At 43.8% G+C, this 14,666-nt stretch overlaps 1 protein-coding gene across 1 annotated transcript in view; it reads left to right on the top strand.

Moving 5' to 3' along the window:
• The window catches only part of NELL2 (neural EGFL like 2), a 450,032-nt gene that overhangs the window by 35,708 nt on the left and 399,658 nt on the right, over positions 1-14,666 (top strand). The gene's annotated exons all lie outside the window — the stretch shown is intronic.

Below are 14,666 nucleotides of genomic sequence, written 5' to 3'. Positions count from 1 at the left end.
TGGTACTGCTGGTGGGTACAGCTGGCTGGTACTGCTGTGGGTACTGCTGGCTCAGGCTGGTACTGCTGGCTTGTACTGTGCTGTGGGTACTGCTGGCTGGTACTGCTGGCTCAGGCTGGTACTGCTGTGGGTATTGCTGATTCAGGCTGGTATTGTGCTGTAGGTACTGCCTTGGGTACTGCTGGCTCAGGCTGGTACTGCTGGCTGGTACTGTACTGTGGGTACTGCTGGCTAGTACTGCTGGCTGGTACTGCTGGCTCAGGCTGGTACTGCTGGCTGGTACTGCTGTGGGTACTGCTGGCTGGTACTGTGCTGTCGGTACTGCTGGCTGGTACTGTTGTGGGTACTGCTGACTCTGGCTGGTACTGCTGTGGGTACTACTGGCTCTGGCTGGTACTGCTGTGGGTACTGCTGGTTCTGCTGTGGGTACTGCTGGCTCTGGCTGGTACTGCTGGCTCTGGCTTATACTGCTGTGAGTACTGCTGGCTCTGGCTGGTACTGCTGTGAGTACTGCTGGCTCCGGCTGGTACTGCTGTGTGTGCTGCTGGCGGGAAATGCTGACTAGCAGCGGCGCCGCGCTGGAGGAAGAGCTGATGTTTCCTGTATTGGTCACAGGCGGAGTGCATTTGATATCACTCTGCCTGTGACTCAATCAGACTGTCAGAGCGGAGCCGGAACTATACAGGAAGCATTGGCTCAGTTCTGACAGATCAGCTGAGAGACAGACTCAGCTGCATGGGGGGCCGGACCAAATGACCTAGAGGGCCGCATACGGCCCCCGAGACATAGGTTCCCCACCCCTGCCCTACACCAAGGAAGGGAAATTCACTCCTGTAAGAATTCTCATAGGGGGAAAAGGTGTCTCCACTGAAGATTTATCACCAATCCTGGTTTCCACAACCACCCAAAATTTTCATAATCCAATTGTTACAGGGACAGAAAGTAAGGGGAAATTATCTGAACAGGGGCACAGACAGCAAAACAAACATTACAGGGGTGTTATCCCTTCCCTATGCTATCCAAAAAACGTAAAACAAAAAAAAAAAAAAATGTACGTGTTCCAACATGCATACAAATTCAACTTCAGAACAAACCTACAGAACCTATCTGGTACGTAAGCGGGGGACTTTCTGTATATAGAAAGTAAAAATAGTGCATATCTTATGATCTGTGATGAAGCCGTTTCCAGGAATGAAGTGAGCTGTGAAACCTGCTATGAATTGGCATTTCTAATCTGAGAGTGCTGGTTGCACTGAAAATTGTGTATGTAAAGCCCCGTACACACGCACCGATTGTTGGCCGACCGATCGGCCGTCTTTTGTCCGGTGCTGTCCTGTCGGTTGAAAAGTGCTAAAGACTGCACACGAATTTTGTCGGCCAATAACAGCCGACTGCAGAAGTGATGTCATGTGATGGTTAACTTTTGTGTGTTTTTTCTTCTCTGAGCATGCCCAGTCTTGCTCATCTGCTGTTTGTCGGCCGAATTCTGTACTGACTGAGGAACAATCGGCCGTTCTGGTGTTGGCCAACAAAAATTTTAAAGCCTGCACACCAGATTCTGTTCGGCCGAAAAGTCGCAGTCGGTTGTCGGAAGCATCATACTAACAAGCCGACAATCGGCCGATCAGACGGTGGCCGAATATTTACGGCCGACAATCGCTACGTGTGTATGGGCCTTTACTCAGGCTGTAGGAATCCAAATCAATAAAGCGGACCACTGTGTGCAGGCTAGGACGGAGCTTGTCCCTGCTCTAGACAACAATGTATAAGGAAGTAGGAGTCCAAATGAGCTGCACATCTCTCAACCACTGCACAACCCCAGGTAAGAAAGTGTAACCCCCCTTTAGCCCAGGCTCCAGCCAGGCCACACCCATAGCACGTTTTATGCCTCGTACACACGCAACGATTATCGGCCGACCGATCGTCCGACTTTTGTCCAGAGTGGTGTTTTGTTGGTTGGAATGTGCCTAGACTGCACACGAATTTTCTCGGCCAACAAAAATCTACTTCAGAAGTGATGTCATGTGCTGGTTTACTTTCCGTGTGTTTTTTCTTCTCTGAGCATGCCCAGTCTTGCTCATCAGATTTTTGTGTGCCGAAATCTGTACTGACTGAGGGAAAATCGGCCGTTGTGTTGACGGCCAACAAAAATTTTATAGTCTGCACACCAGATTTTATTCGGCCGAAAAGTCGGAGTCGGTTGTCAAAAGCATCATACTAACAAGCCGAAAATCGGCTGATCGGTCGGTGGCCGAAAATTCCCGGCCAATAATCAATGCGTGTGTACGAGGCATTACTTTATTCCTGGAACTTTATCACTAGGATGGGGATTCCAGGTTGATGGAGAGAATACGTGCTTTAGTGGCTGTCCTATAGTTTAATCAATTAAAATAGGATGAATATTCCATGAGCAACTGTCTGTTTGCAGAGAACAAAATGTTATGAGCCTGCTGCACAGAAATACAAAGGTACAACTTCACAAGTGTGTATGTACCAATGTGCAGCAGTAGTCTGCAATAATAGATTGTTGCAAAAAAAAAACTGTACCGATAAAAAATAGAACAAAAAAATTACAAATGGATTTCCCTTTTAAAAATTATTGAATCTTTATTTAAAAATCCAAAACTCTAAGATCAAACCAAATCATGAAGAAAGCTAAAAGATTACAAATATCCCTTTTAAGATAGCAAAATGTAAATGTAACCCAATATATGCCGGTAAGTTCAAATATTGATCCATATGGACAAATTATATAAATGATTGCACTCAAGAGTAGTGGGAGTGACAGTGGGCAGTCAAGGGTTGAAGAAAACTGGGACTGTAGCTGGCAGAGGAGATTGTTTGAAGCGGTCCTGGAGGAGCCTGCAGAGCAAGGAATCCATCCAGAGAGCTGAACAAACCAGGATTGCCATGGTTTATTGTCCAGAGCTCCGTCCTGTATCTTGGCCTAGGCCAACAAGGCCCAGGCCTAGGGCGGCACTTTGCAGGGGGGCAGCAAAAAAGCTGCACCCTGCACAAAAGAAAACAGCCTCCTCCCGGTTCCTGCACGAAAAGGTTCTCCGCCGGCTTGCGCTACACTTTTAATATAGTGCCAGTCTTATGTGGTGAATTGGGCCCGAGGGCAGAGTCCAGGAGGCAAATCGGTCTGGCACCCCCATAAAACAGTCAGCGATGAGGCTGCAGTAATGAGGCAGCACTGAGAAGGCTGCACAGATGGGCACTGATGAGGCTGAACGTGTGGGAACTGATGAGGCTACGCTGATGGGCACTGATAGACTTGTGGTCTGTGGTTCACAGATGACAGGGCGGGTCGTAAACAGAAAAGAGCGTGGCCTTTACAGGGAGGGGTGGGTCATATGTAAATTAGGGGGTGCACAAGTTTAGTCAGGCCTAGGGCAGCACAAAACCTAAATACACCACTGCCAGAGCTGGAATGTCCACCCAGGGAGAGTAAGTTGAGCAATACCTACTCTGTTAGGAAAGGGCCCCCTTTTTTTTTTTTTTTTTTTTTTTTTCTTTTTTTTTTTATTTGCATTTGAAAGTGAAGACAACTCACCATAATTAGAAAGTGAATGTAGCTCACTATATTCACTGAGCCAAGTAAACATTTATTTTGCTAAGCGATTATTCTTTAAACATAGAGATATGAAAAACGGTGTTAAAAGTGTTTTATCACATCAAACAGAACCTACCTCCATTACATGTGAACATGATATACTATGGAACACTATCCCATCACTTGCTGCATTATCTGCTCTGTTATTTTCAAATATACTAATTTCTTCCCCATAATTTATGTAGTCTAAAAAGACAGAATAAGCCGTTAATTGATGCAGCAATTATGAAGGATTAATGGCAGAAAAGTGGTGCAGCGGCTTTACTGAATTTCCCCCATGGTGTGAACAAACCCTTAGGCTGTCTGTTTCTTTGCTCTCCAATAGAAGTCTAGATAGGCCCAATGAATTTGAGCTCTAGGCTTAGTCGTGGACAGGTGTTCTCTGTTTTTTTTTTTCCTCTGATCATAAAAGTGATTGTAAACACTGGCTGTGATTGGCAGCAGCCAATGAGCCACTGCTCTCATGCACAGTACTGGATCAACCTCAGGATAAGGGAAGTATAAGCGGGGAAGGAGAAAAAGGCTCCAAGCGACCAATAGTGTAAAACCATTAAACCGGTTCAATTTAGAGTGAACATAGACTGTCAGTGCCAGGGTGGGCTGTGTGTAGGATCCTGAATGGGATTGTGGGATGGTCTTTGCTGCAGTGGTGGCCCCATGGAAACAGACGCTGAAGCCACAAGCTACAGGGAGCCAGGTGACAGCTGTCAAAACTGAGCGAAACTGACCATTCGAAACATTTTTCAGAGGCTAGTCACGCCTCCTTTCTCAGACGATCTGTTCGTTCAGGTAAGTGGGAGTGATCCTGTGCACAGAAGGTTCTTTATCACAATGCAGAGAATTCATGAAGGTCAAAAACCTTCTACCACCTTACCCTACCTGTTTGTTTTTTTCTTTTTTTGTGCTTCTATAGAAGAGCTTGGAGAGCACATCTGGTCACTAGTTGTCTTTGAAACTTCTGCCTGTGAAAGAACGTGTTGATGCAGTAAGGCTTAGTTTACACTTGCGTTTTTGGAGGGGGGAGCATAAGAACAGGTGGTTCATAGTTGCATAGTGAGGATTTATTTCTAGGTTATATGCATAGTGAGGATTTATTTCTAGGTTATATGCATAGTGAGGATTTATTACTAGGTTATATGCCCAAAACATATGCACCGCTATATATATGGAGTTGTATATGGAGAGCCTTATTCTTACAGCAGTGAAATTTTGTATAGGAAGCCCACAAATCTGCATTTCAGTTCTATTCTCTGTAGACGAACTAATGACCAAGTAAAGAATGTAGCAAAGAGAAACATTTATATTAGAATTTTTTTTTTTTTTTTTTTTATAAATAAAATAAATGGATTTGCAAATAATTTAGATTCTGCCCAATTCATTTGTCTGTCTGGTACATTGATGATACAAGTGAGCAAGGCCTGCATAAACTGGAATACACACCCAGTTCAGTCTCACAGGTTGGGACTTAACTTTGCTTGTTCACCAGTCCTCTTAATGTCTGACTTTCAGCCCCTTTGTGGCAGAAGCTGAACGTGATGATGACAAAGGCCTCTTCTCCCAAACTCTGAGAATCCAAAGCCTCCTTTTTAATAAGGGGGCCTCAAGATACCGACCTCCTCATGTGAGCAAGTAAAGGTTACATAGTATTCCTATTCTATTACCAAAAAAGTCATAATAAGTGTGTGTATGGATTGCACACTTTTTGACTCAATTTTTTTATTAAAGTCCTTTTTAATTGTAAAAAAAGTCCCAACATATGTACAAGTCGATCACAACATTCAGAGATATAAGCCGCATCAATCAAGGTGAATGACAGTAGGCAGGAGATTACTTTAACCATTTCCATACAGTGCAGTTACACCCCCTTCCTGAAATGTGATAAGAAAAAAAGTGCGCTGGAAAATCAGAAAAGATGCAACCTTAGAAAATAAAAGTGTAATAAAAGATGGTGTATCAGGTGCGCTAAACTGCTAAATGATGTGTCTAAAGGATACATATATTGGTAAATCAACAAAAATGGTAATAATATAGGAAGACAAACCTATACAAAATTGAATAAAACAATTGATACTAAATCAGGTTTGACAACGTGATGACAATCAATCTGTCAATCAAAAAGAGTGAGTCCATAAGGTGAAAGATAAATGTCCAAAATTGTGTTCAACTGACATGCATGTGAACAAAATCCAAAAGTGCGAAATCCAAAATAGATGTGAGCAGTGAAGCCTCCACCGTAATCGGATGTGCCCCTTACCAGATGAAAATAACACAAGGGCGTGTGTGTTATCAAGATCCAAATAAATACCAGGAAAATTAGGTACACCCACCGACCACTCTCACACAAGGAATTGGGTCAGCCTCTTACCAGATGACATGTAGTTGCAGGCATGAAAGGGTGTTTAATATCTGCATTAGCAGCTTGCCGTATTCACTGGGATGGATGGATCTTTAAAGTTCTGGTCCTTAGGATGTAGTCCCCCTGGTTTCTTTCAGCTGGAGAGTCTGTCTTACAGCCACCATGCGGGTCCGGCGTCTCCTCCGTATTAGCTTCCCTCTTCCGGGTCGTGCATGCTCCGCCTTTCCAGCACAAAACCGGAAGTTCCGGTTACAAACGAGGCTTGGAACGTGCTGTCCGGTGGTTCTTTTGAATTCTTGCGATGCACAAAAAACAGTACAATGGCCGGGAGGACCGGAGGAGACCCCTGCTGATCAGCAGGTCACAGGCCTGAAGGGACCACCACAGTGACCAACTGTCTGTACTTTGGGGCGACCTGTGAGAAGTCTAGGAGGCGTGCAGGTAGAGTGCGGCCTTCACTGGTGTTCCTGAACCTGGCTCACAGGGAGACCATCCAACTCCAAGTTTTCAGGTCAGAGAAAAAATAAATAAATAAATGTTTCGCTGTGGGAGAAACACAATCAAACTGAGGGACAAGGGGAAGGGTGGGGCCTTTTAACAGCTGTGAACTGATTGTTTCCTGTAGGGAGGAGTGTCATCTCTCATACGTTTGCCATCCTCCCAACTGTCCCTGGTTTGAAGAGACTGTCACTCTCTTTGAACAAAATCCCTCTTTCCTCCTCAGTTGTCCCTCTGTTTTCAAAAACAAACCAAAAAAATTTTTTGGAATAAATTATCACCTTTTCTCACTTTTGTTTTATTTATTTGCACATGAGCACTTTTGCACGCTGGTAATTGTACACAGCTGGATTTATTTTTTCCCAAGTGGGATAATATTTATTTGTGCACTTATTTTATTTATCATAATGCACTGATTATGAATTTTATCACTTTGAAGTACATATTGGTCTAGTTGACACTTTGTCACCTATAGGTACTGCAGCAGTAGTCCACTGGCACTGACTCCAATCCACTGTCTGTCTATTTTTTTTTTTCTAGCACTTTGTCAGTGCAAAACTGGTAGAAAAAAAATAGACAGACACAAGCTAGACAGTGGATTGGACAGACACTACTACTACACTTTCAAATCAATACTCCCGGTTAAGTAGAACAATATTATAGTGCAGAAAGCATAACATTTCAGCATGTTCACCAGTTCAACGGCTTTTTTTCTTTTCATAAATTGCTGCCACTTCACTAAAAACACGCTCACTTGGTACTGAGGAAACTGAGGAAGGAGGAGCAGAAAGGTATCTTCTAGCATGAGAAGCAAGTCTTTTGTAGCGTGCCTCATTTTCTTTCCACAACTGAAGAGGATCACCACTTCTTCTGTCAATTATTGGTTCCTTCAAATAGAGATGAAGTTCATCATCCAGGCTCATTATTGCAGATTCTGATGAATCCTCTGCATGAGGCCCCAATAAAATGCTGAACATTGCATCTATTTGACCACAATGACAATGAATTTTCTCTTCTGTCTGTTGTCTTTTGGGACATTTTTCTCCTGCATCCTGCTCTTCCACATCAGAAACCTTCTCTTCTTGTCCTAGACTTTTCTTTTCCTCAGTGGGAACCTCCTGCACCTTCTGTTGAATATCTTCTGTCAGCCATTGCTTTGCCTTGGCCAATACAACATCAGAGGAGAAAGAAAGGTTCTTGTATAGAGGCTCCAAAAGACATGCAAGCACAACAGTTTTTATTCTCCTCATGCTTCTCAAACCTTTTGGCGAGGCTGCCTCATGGCCTGCCTACATGCTTTGATGCCACGTGTGTTGGGTCCTTCATTCTGTTGAAGAAGCATCTTCAGGACTCTCACACATGGGATCACAGAGGAAACAGATGAGTCGTAATGACTCCCCTCCAGTGTCACTTCCTCAATGGGTATGAGCGTCTCTATAATGTTGGCTACTATGTCCCACTGATCTGCAGTAGGGCAAGAATGTCCTCCAAGTCCATATTCACCAGAATATATAGTGAGAGCTCGCTTCTGCTCCAGCATCCTCTGTAGCATGTGTAGAGTTGAGTTCCATCATGTTGGAACAGCCTGTATCAGGTTGTTTTTGGGTAGGCCAAGGTCTTCCTGAATGCACCTCAGTCACTGCTTGGCAAGAACAGAATGGTGGAAATGGCCTGCGCACTTCTTCAGCATGGTAATAATGTCCAGCAAAGCTTTCTGGTTTGACAGACCATCATGTACCACCAGTTGGAGGGTGTGTGCCATGCAACTGAGGTCTGACACTTCAGCAAGTCTCATACCTTTAACAATGTTCACTCCACTGTCTTGCAGCACAAGCATCACTCGGTCTTTGCTGATTCCCCATTCTTCTAGCATGCCTAGAAACTTTTCTTTAACGTACTCCCCAGTGTGGGATCCTTGCATCACTTTTGTATTCAACACCAAATGCCTTCTTGTCTATCCGCTGTCAATGAAGTGGCATGTAAGACTCATTAGTGATTCTGTTTGTTGTGAATGAGAGTGAGTTGCCAGCATTCTCTGGTTGCAGTATAGTCTTAACTTTGTCAACGACCTTTTGGTGAATCTTTTGCAGCATCTCAGTTCGCTAAAACTTGTCACTCTTCAGTGTGTACCTTGGCTCAACTATGGACATCAACCGCTTAAATTCAGAGTCAGACACTATTGTAAATGTCTGGTTATCAGTGACCATCATCTCTGTGATTACTCTGTCCAGCAGTTGTGATCTTCCATCAGATTTTAGCCACCTGTTTTTTTTCTGAAACATATCTGTTATTGTTGCTTGGGATAGGAATGATTCACCTTGTGATTCATTTTTGTTTTTTCTGTTCTGCATTATACAGTACAAGATGATGAACTCTAGATAGATAGATCTGCCCAAAGATTTGATGTATTTTTGGTTTTTGCAGTTATTGATCCCATGCTCATTGTTTTTTGCATGTGTTGCTCAGTGCTGCTGATTTTCCTGGAGATGGAGAAGAGAAATACTCCCAGACCACACTTTTAATTTTTCTATTTCCATCCATATCCATTGAAACAAGAGAGTCAGACACTAATATAGGATTACACAAAATGGCTGGCTGGTACCCTGTGGTGGCTGGCTGGCGCCCTGTGGTGGCTGGCTTGCACCTTGTGGTGGGTGGGTGGCTGGCTGGCACCATGTGGGGGGTGGCTGGCTCGCTGGCACTCTGTGGTGGCTGGCTGGCACCGGGTGGGTGGCTGGCTGTAATCAAGCTTTGGTGGCTGGCTGGCACCCTTTGGTGGCTGGCTGGCACCCTTTGGTGGCTGGCTGTCACCCTGTGTTGTGGCTGGCCTGGCACGTACAGGCCCAGGGCCTGTGGCTGGAGAGCTGGTACAGTCAGGAGGAGGACTCAGGCAGGAGGGCCTGTGGCTGGTATGTTGGCTGGTACAGTACACACTACACAGTTTGGGACTGGGTTGCTGGCTGGCAATGGGCAGCTATGGGTGGTTGGGTGGCGGCGGCGGCTGTGTTGATAGAACAGAGAGATATAAAACGTGTGTCAGAGTGTTTGTTGGTCACTGTTATCACTTATCAGAGAACAGAATACAGAACGTGTGTCAGACTGTTGGTCACTGCACACACTAGATGTAGAAGAACTGTCCCGACTCTCCCGACTGACCGCCTGTGCTGCATGCAGACTCCAGTGTGGCCGCGGCGGGTAAAAGACACTGTAAGGAGGCAGAGGGAGGCGGCCTAAGAGCTGTCCAGTGCGTGGAGGCACGTGGCGCAACATATTCAATGACATCATGAATATCAGTAAATCCGAAGGCCGATACAGATATATTGGGACAAGTGCATATCGGCCCCCGATATATCAGTGTTGCTGATAATCGAAGAAATGTACTCAAACTTTATCACAAATTTCCACCAATTTTGTTCTCATTAAATATCTGCTTGTTTTGAATATATCATTTCCAGATTCATATCATGATTCCGGAATAGGAGGGTCTGTGCTTATCACATCCTGAGCCAATGTCAGTGTTCTGAGGAAAGCCGCAGTACCTGCATTACCTTATGAAACAGCTCTTTGGAAGTATCTCATCAAAAATGTCCTATTACAGGGAATGCCTAAACTACTTATATTTTCATGCAGGCTTCTTTGAAATCGGTTCTTCTTACATCAGTCAGTCAACCACACAAGCAGGAAACTTCATTCTCATGGCTTTCCATACACCAACGGTGCGCAGAACTCCTCAAGGTTGCCATATTGCATTGATTGTTTTACATATTTAAAAACTTGCAGTTTAAATTGGTGTAGCACTTCTTCTGTAGGAGCAGCAAAACGACTGTCCAGGGCTTCACCCCGGAGCCAGGCACACTAGCTTATTCTCACATTGATTCAATGACCAGTCTAGGGGGTTTGTTTTTGTGGGGTGTTAGTTTAAAAAAAAACATGGCTAGGGTTGAAGGAAGTAGATAGGATACCCCAAAAACCATGTACACTTGAGGACCTGGGTATTCTCCGGACAAGCTATAATAAAATCTGTACTTGTAGCAAACAGATTTCAGCTGTAAGGTAGTAGTGGTAGTTGACTGTGAAAAGCCACCAGAGCTAAGCCCCATTTTTTAAGTAGGTTAGCTGGACAAAGCTCTTCAGGACCCCAGCCGGTGTCCTCTTTTTTTAAATAGACCCACAGCTCACTTTTTCTCTAGCACCAGAGGGGTGGAAAAAGCACAAAGCTGTACTGAAAAGGCCCAAGGAACAGCTGGTTGCCTCCTTTCAACTTCCATGCGACACCTTACTTCAGAGAAACCAGACTAGATCTTCTGCGGACAGCCTTCTTTAGCACCAGGGTGTTGGCATTCATGACCTCAGGTTGCCCACCTGAGGCCTCACAACAGCAGACCTAGTGGCAGCTTCGCCTGGGAAGGCAGTGTTACCCCCTCCAGGATGGACTTATCCTCTCCAGGAAAAGAGCATGAGCTTAGTGTGCTCCCAGAATATATACATTCCCCCAGCATGCCATCAGAATCTGCCTCTCTGGGATGGGCCAGGGCTGTATCAATATTCATGCTGCAATCTGCATAGCTTAACACCAATCATTAAGAAACTTCTCCAAGCTCCGTGGGTACAGAAGAAGCTATAAACAAGACTGGCAGCAGCTGAACACACTGAGCGGGCCTGGCTAGCTGCTTCACTAAATACAATGAGCAGCATATGCTTTCACCTACCAAACCAATACAGCCACGCTGACTACAGTATGGCAACTAAATTTATTTATAGATTTATTTAGGGTGCTACATCGGAATTTTAATGTTTTTAATTGCATTCAATTTACAAAACTGCCTAGTAGTATTGTATTATATGCTTTTATTTTGAACTAAAGTGAAGTTTTCCTTTAGTGCTGTCCCCAGCCAAACTCCCCTTCCCTTCACTTTTCTAATGCTCTGTTCGGTCCATTTTTCTAAAACAGCTTGGAATCCTGGGTTAGGTCTCTGTGCACAAATTGAACCGCATCAATCGAGTGGTCTGACTCTTGTTGCTTAATTTAGAGCACTAAATCCTTGCATAAAGTGGAATCCTTGTATTATTCATCAGCAAGAACTAGCATCAAAACAACTGAGCAGAGATTTAAACAGTGTCCTTTATATAGCTGAGGAAACTGTCAACTCCATAAAGGCAGGAGCTTTAAATTCCGTTTTTTTTCCAGGCACTGTGCAGTGACATGGTAGCTGATCATATAGCAGTTCTGCTACACATAGACGTTCAATGGTTCTTCTGTGCATGGTTTGAGTGGTGGAATAAAGTGACAGCTTTCCTGAGAGATGCAAGTCATTTTGAAGATGAACTGTAGTTTTGAAAACCTGCTTACCTTCGTGACATTTTTGACAAAATCAATGACCTAAGCCTGCTACTTCATGGGTTTAGCACAAACCTTTTCGCATTGCTGGATAAAAGAAAAGCCTAGAGGAAAAAGCTGGAGTTTTAGGACCTATTCACACTTAACCGTCCCATTAGGTTTTGGCATTAGTATACAATGCGTTAAGGTGGCAAATTTATGACTGGGCTGCCATAAGCACAGCAGATTGGGGGGGGGGGGGGGACTTGCATATACACTTTTTTGCAGTGCACTACAATAAACTATACTGTATATACATTGTGGTGCATTGGGCTCTATTGTACACTATGTAGGGATTCCATTCACAATGAATTGCACCATACTGCATGTAGAGCGGGTTTGTTGCAATGCTCATAAAGCACATGATTAAGCACACATTGCTACAACACATAAGTGCGAGTGAGCCCTCGATAAACCAGGATGTTCTTTGGCAAGGTTTTTTTTTTTTTTTCTACAGCAAAGCGTTTTGTGAAAACTATGGGGTTGATTTACTAAAGGGGTATACCTTTTTAGGTTTAGTGAAATGAGGTGAAGATCTACTAACTTCAATCATGTGCAAGCAGAAATCCTTTTCATTTTCCTTGCATGTGACTGGGTATTCTTTGGAAAGAATTCACAATATTCACGAAGACTCCCATGAAAAGTGAACATGCCCTACTCCTATCTGCCAAAGAGCGATGGGGGCTGATTTACTAAAGACCTCAAGAGCATTTGACATTTAAATATTTTCCAACTACTGAAGAAAAAGATGATGCATAAACTTTGGAATACACATTCTTTAAATTTCCATGACATTGAAGAAGCAGACATGGGACTGCAGGCTGCAATCCCCCCAAGACCAAATGCACAACAACTATAGGTAAATAAATAAGAAACCGAACAACCTTAATGCCATGGAAATGGCAGGAGCATTTTATTGGTTTACCACATATTCATACAAATGCCAATAAATCTCTTATTTATTGAAATAAACCATACATCAAATAGCATTTTTTTCTCAGTTCTTAGAATTTAAACAGCATTCTACTGAAATTACAACCAGGGCCCCTTGAGATCCAGGGTGGCAGAGAACCACATAAAAGTACCTCGGATGGGCAGGAGGGAAGTAGCTCTTTTGCGATAGTTGGTCCAAATGTGAAAAAGGCTCGATCTGCTCCTTTTTTAGATATGATGCCAAATTTTCCAGAAGTTTCCAAGTATTCCTGTTGGCTGGAATTTACCACAGGCATTGGCCTTCCAAATTCTTAAGGGGCAATATACCTCAAAATGCAAAAATACAATAATTTTAAATATAAACTGTTCCAGAAGCAAGAAGAGGGCAGGTAGCAGCTGCAGTCCCATGAAGGTGGGCGCAAAGTGTTGTGCCCCCCTCTAACATTCTGAATGCAGTATTTTGCCAGATGCAGCAAGAGTAGATGCCCAAAGTGAAGAATTAGTTCTTACAAAATGTATCGTCTTCACAACTGTGAGATTTTTTTTTCCCCCAGACTGTGTGGGGGGGGGGGGGATATAGTAGGTTCCTTCATCTATGCTATACAGCAGACATAGACTAACTGTCAGCATACCCAAACTACAGCATCCAACCCAGATGCGGATGATGTTCGGCCTACAGGTTTCTGCCTGACTCCTTCAATTTTTCAGTCGAAAGCATACTAGGAGTTTTTTTTTTTTGTGTTTTTTTTTTTTTTAAACCAAATCACAAAGAAAAAAAAAAAGGAAAAAAACTCCCCTTTGTAACTATAAAGAGACCAGCTCAATACTGCCTTTAAAACCATTATGAATTTATTAACTATTTGGACCAAGTAATTCCCGAACACATTTTAGCACCACTTAATGTACCTACATTATGATTTCCCTGATATGTTGTCAATGTCAGACATTTTCTGATCATTTTAAAGTGTATGGACAGGTTGGTGCATTGTCGGACCATATACTGTATGAATTAAAACAGAAAGTTAATAGGCTAGACAAGAAATCGCTAACTTGGGGTGATAATGGAATGCTTGCTAATTACAGTTCTGCTGCCTTTGAGTATTTAACTCATCCTTTCATGACAGCAGGAGGTGTCTACTCAAAGGCTCAGGTGTATACAGTTTTGAAGGTGTATACTCAAAGGCTCAAACAAAACAGTTTTCCCGGCATGCTTACCGACTAGCTTGCATAAAAAAAACAGTCTAAAGCAGGGGCCTCAAACTCAGGTCTAAAGTCTAGTACACACTGGCCAAATGTCGGGAGGCATCAGCTGGTTCAATAGAAACTGGCTGACATTCGGCCTGTGCTAAAGAAAATACAAACACGCAATGTGTTTGTGTGTGGGACCCCTCCTGGACTAATGACAAAACCAATGTGCTCAGAATAGAAGTACTAGCCCAACCTCGCATGAGAAGGAAGATCGTCCTCCTAAATTAGGTACAGCTGATAAGGGTGTTGATGGTGGAGTAGTTACCACGGTGTAGCTTGTTACACAGGAACTGGATCTCCCGGTGAGATGGCCCACCGAAGAGGGCGCAATAGCATCACACGCCGACACAAAGTACCTGCGCGCATGCGCACATGAGAGCGGAAGCTCTCGTGTGATGGTGCAAACAGATATTCGACCCGTGTGTACTGTAGCCAGTCCGACAGAAGCCACCTGGTGGGGGGGGGGGGGGGGAAATGTGTGTGGAAGACTGTTTGTTTTTTGCTATGCAAAACCCCTTCTAGTTGAAGCTTGTCTTAAAAGCGGTTTATACATTAGGGTGTTTGCCATTTTTGTTTAGCTTTCTAAAATTGCTGTGGGGACACATACGCCATTAGCTGCCAAAGGGCTTTGCTGGGCA

The sequence above is a fragment of the Pelophylax lessonae genome (genome assembly GCF_965119305.1).
Source record: "Pelophylax lessonae genome assembly, chromosome: 4".
Taxonomy (NCBI): Eukaryota; Metazoa; Chordata; class Amphibia; order Anura; family Ranidae; genus Pelophylax; species Pelophylax lessonae.
Note: the sequence above shows the minus strand (reverse complement) of the source record. Positions and strands in the feature narration are given on the sequence as shown.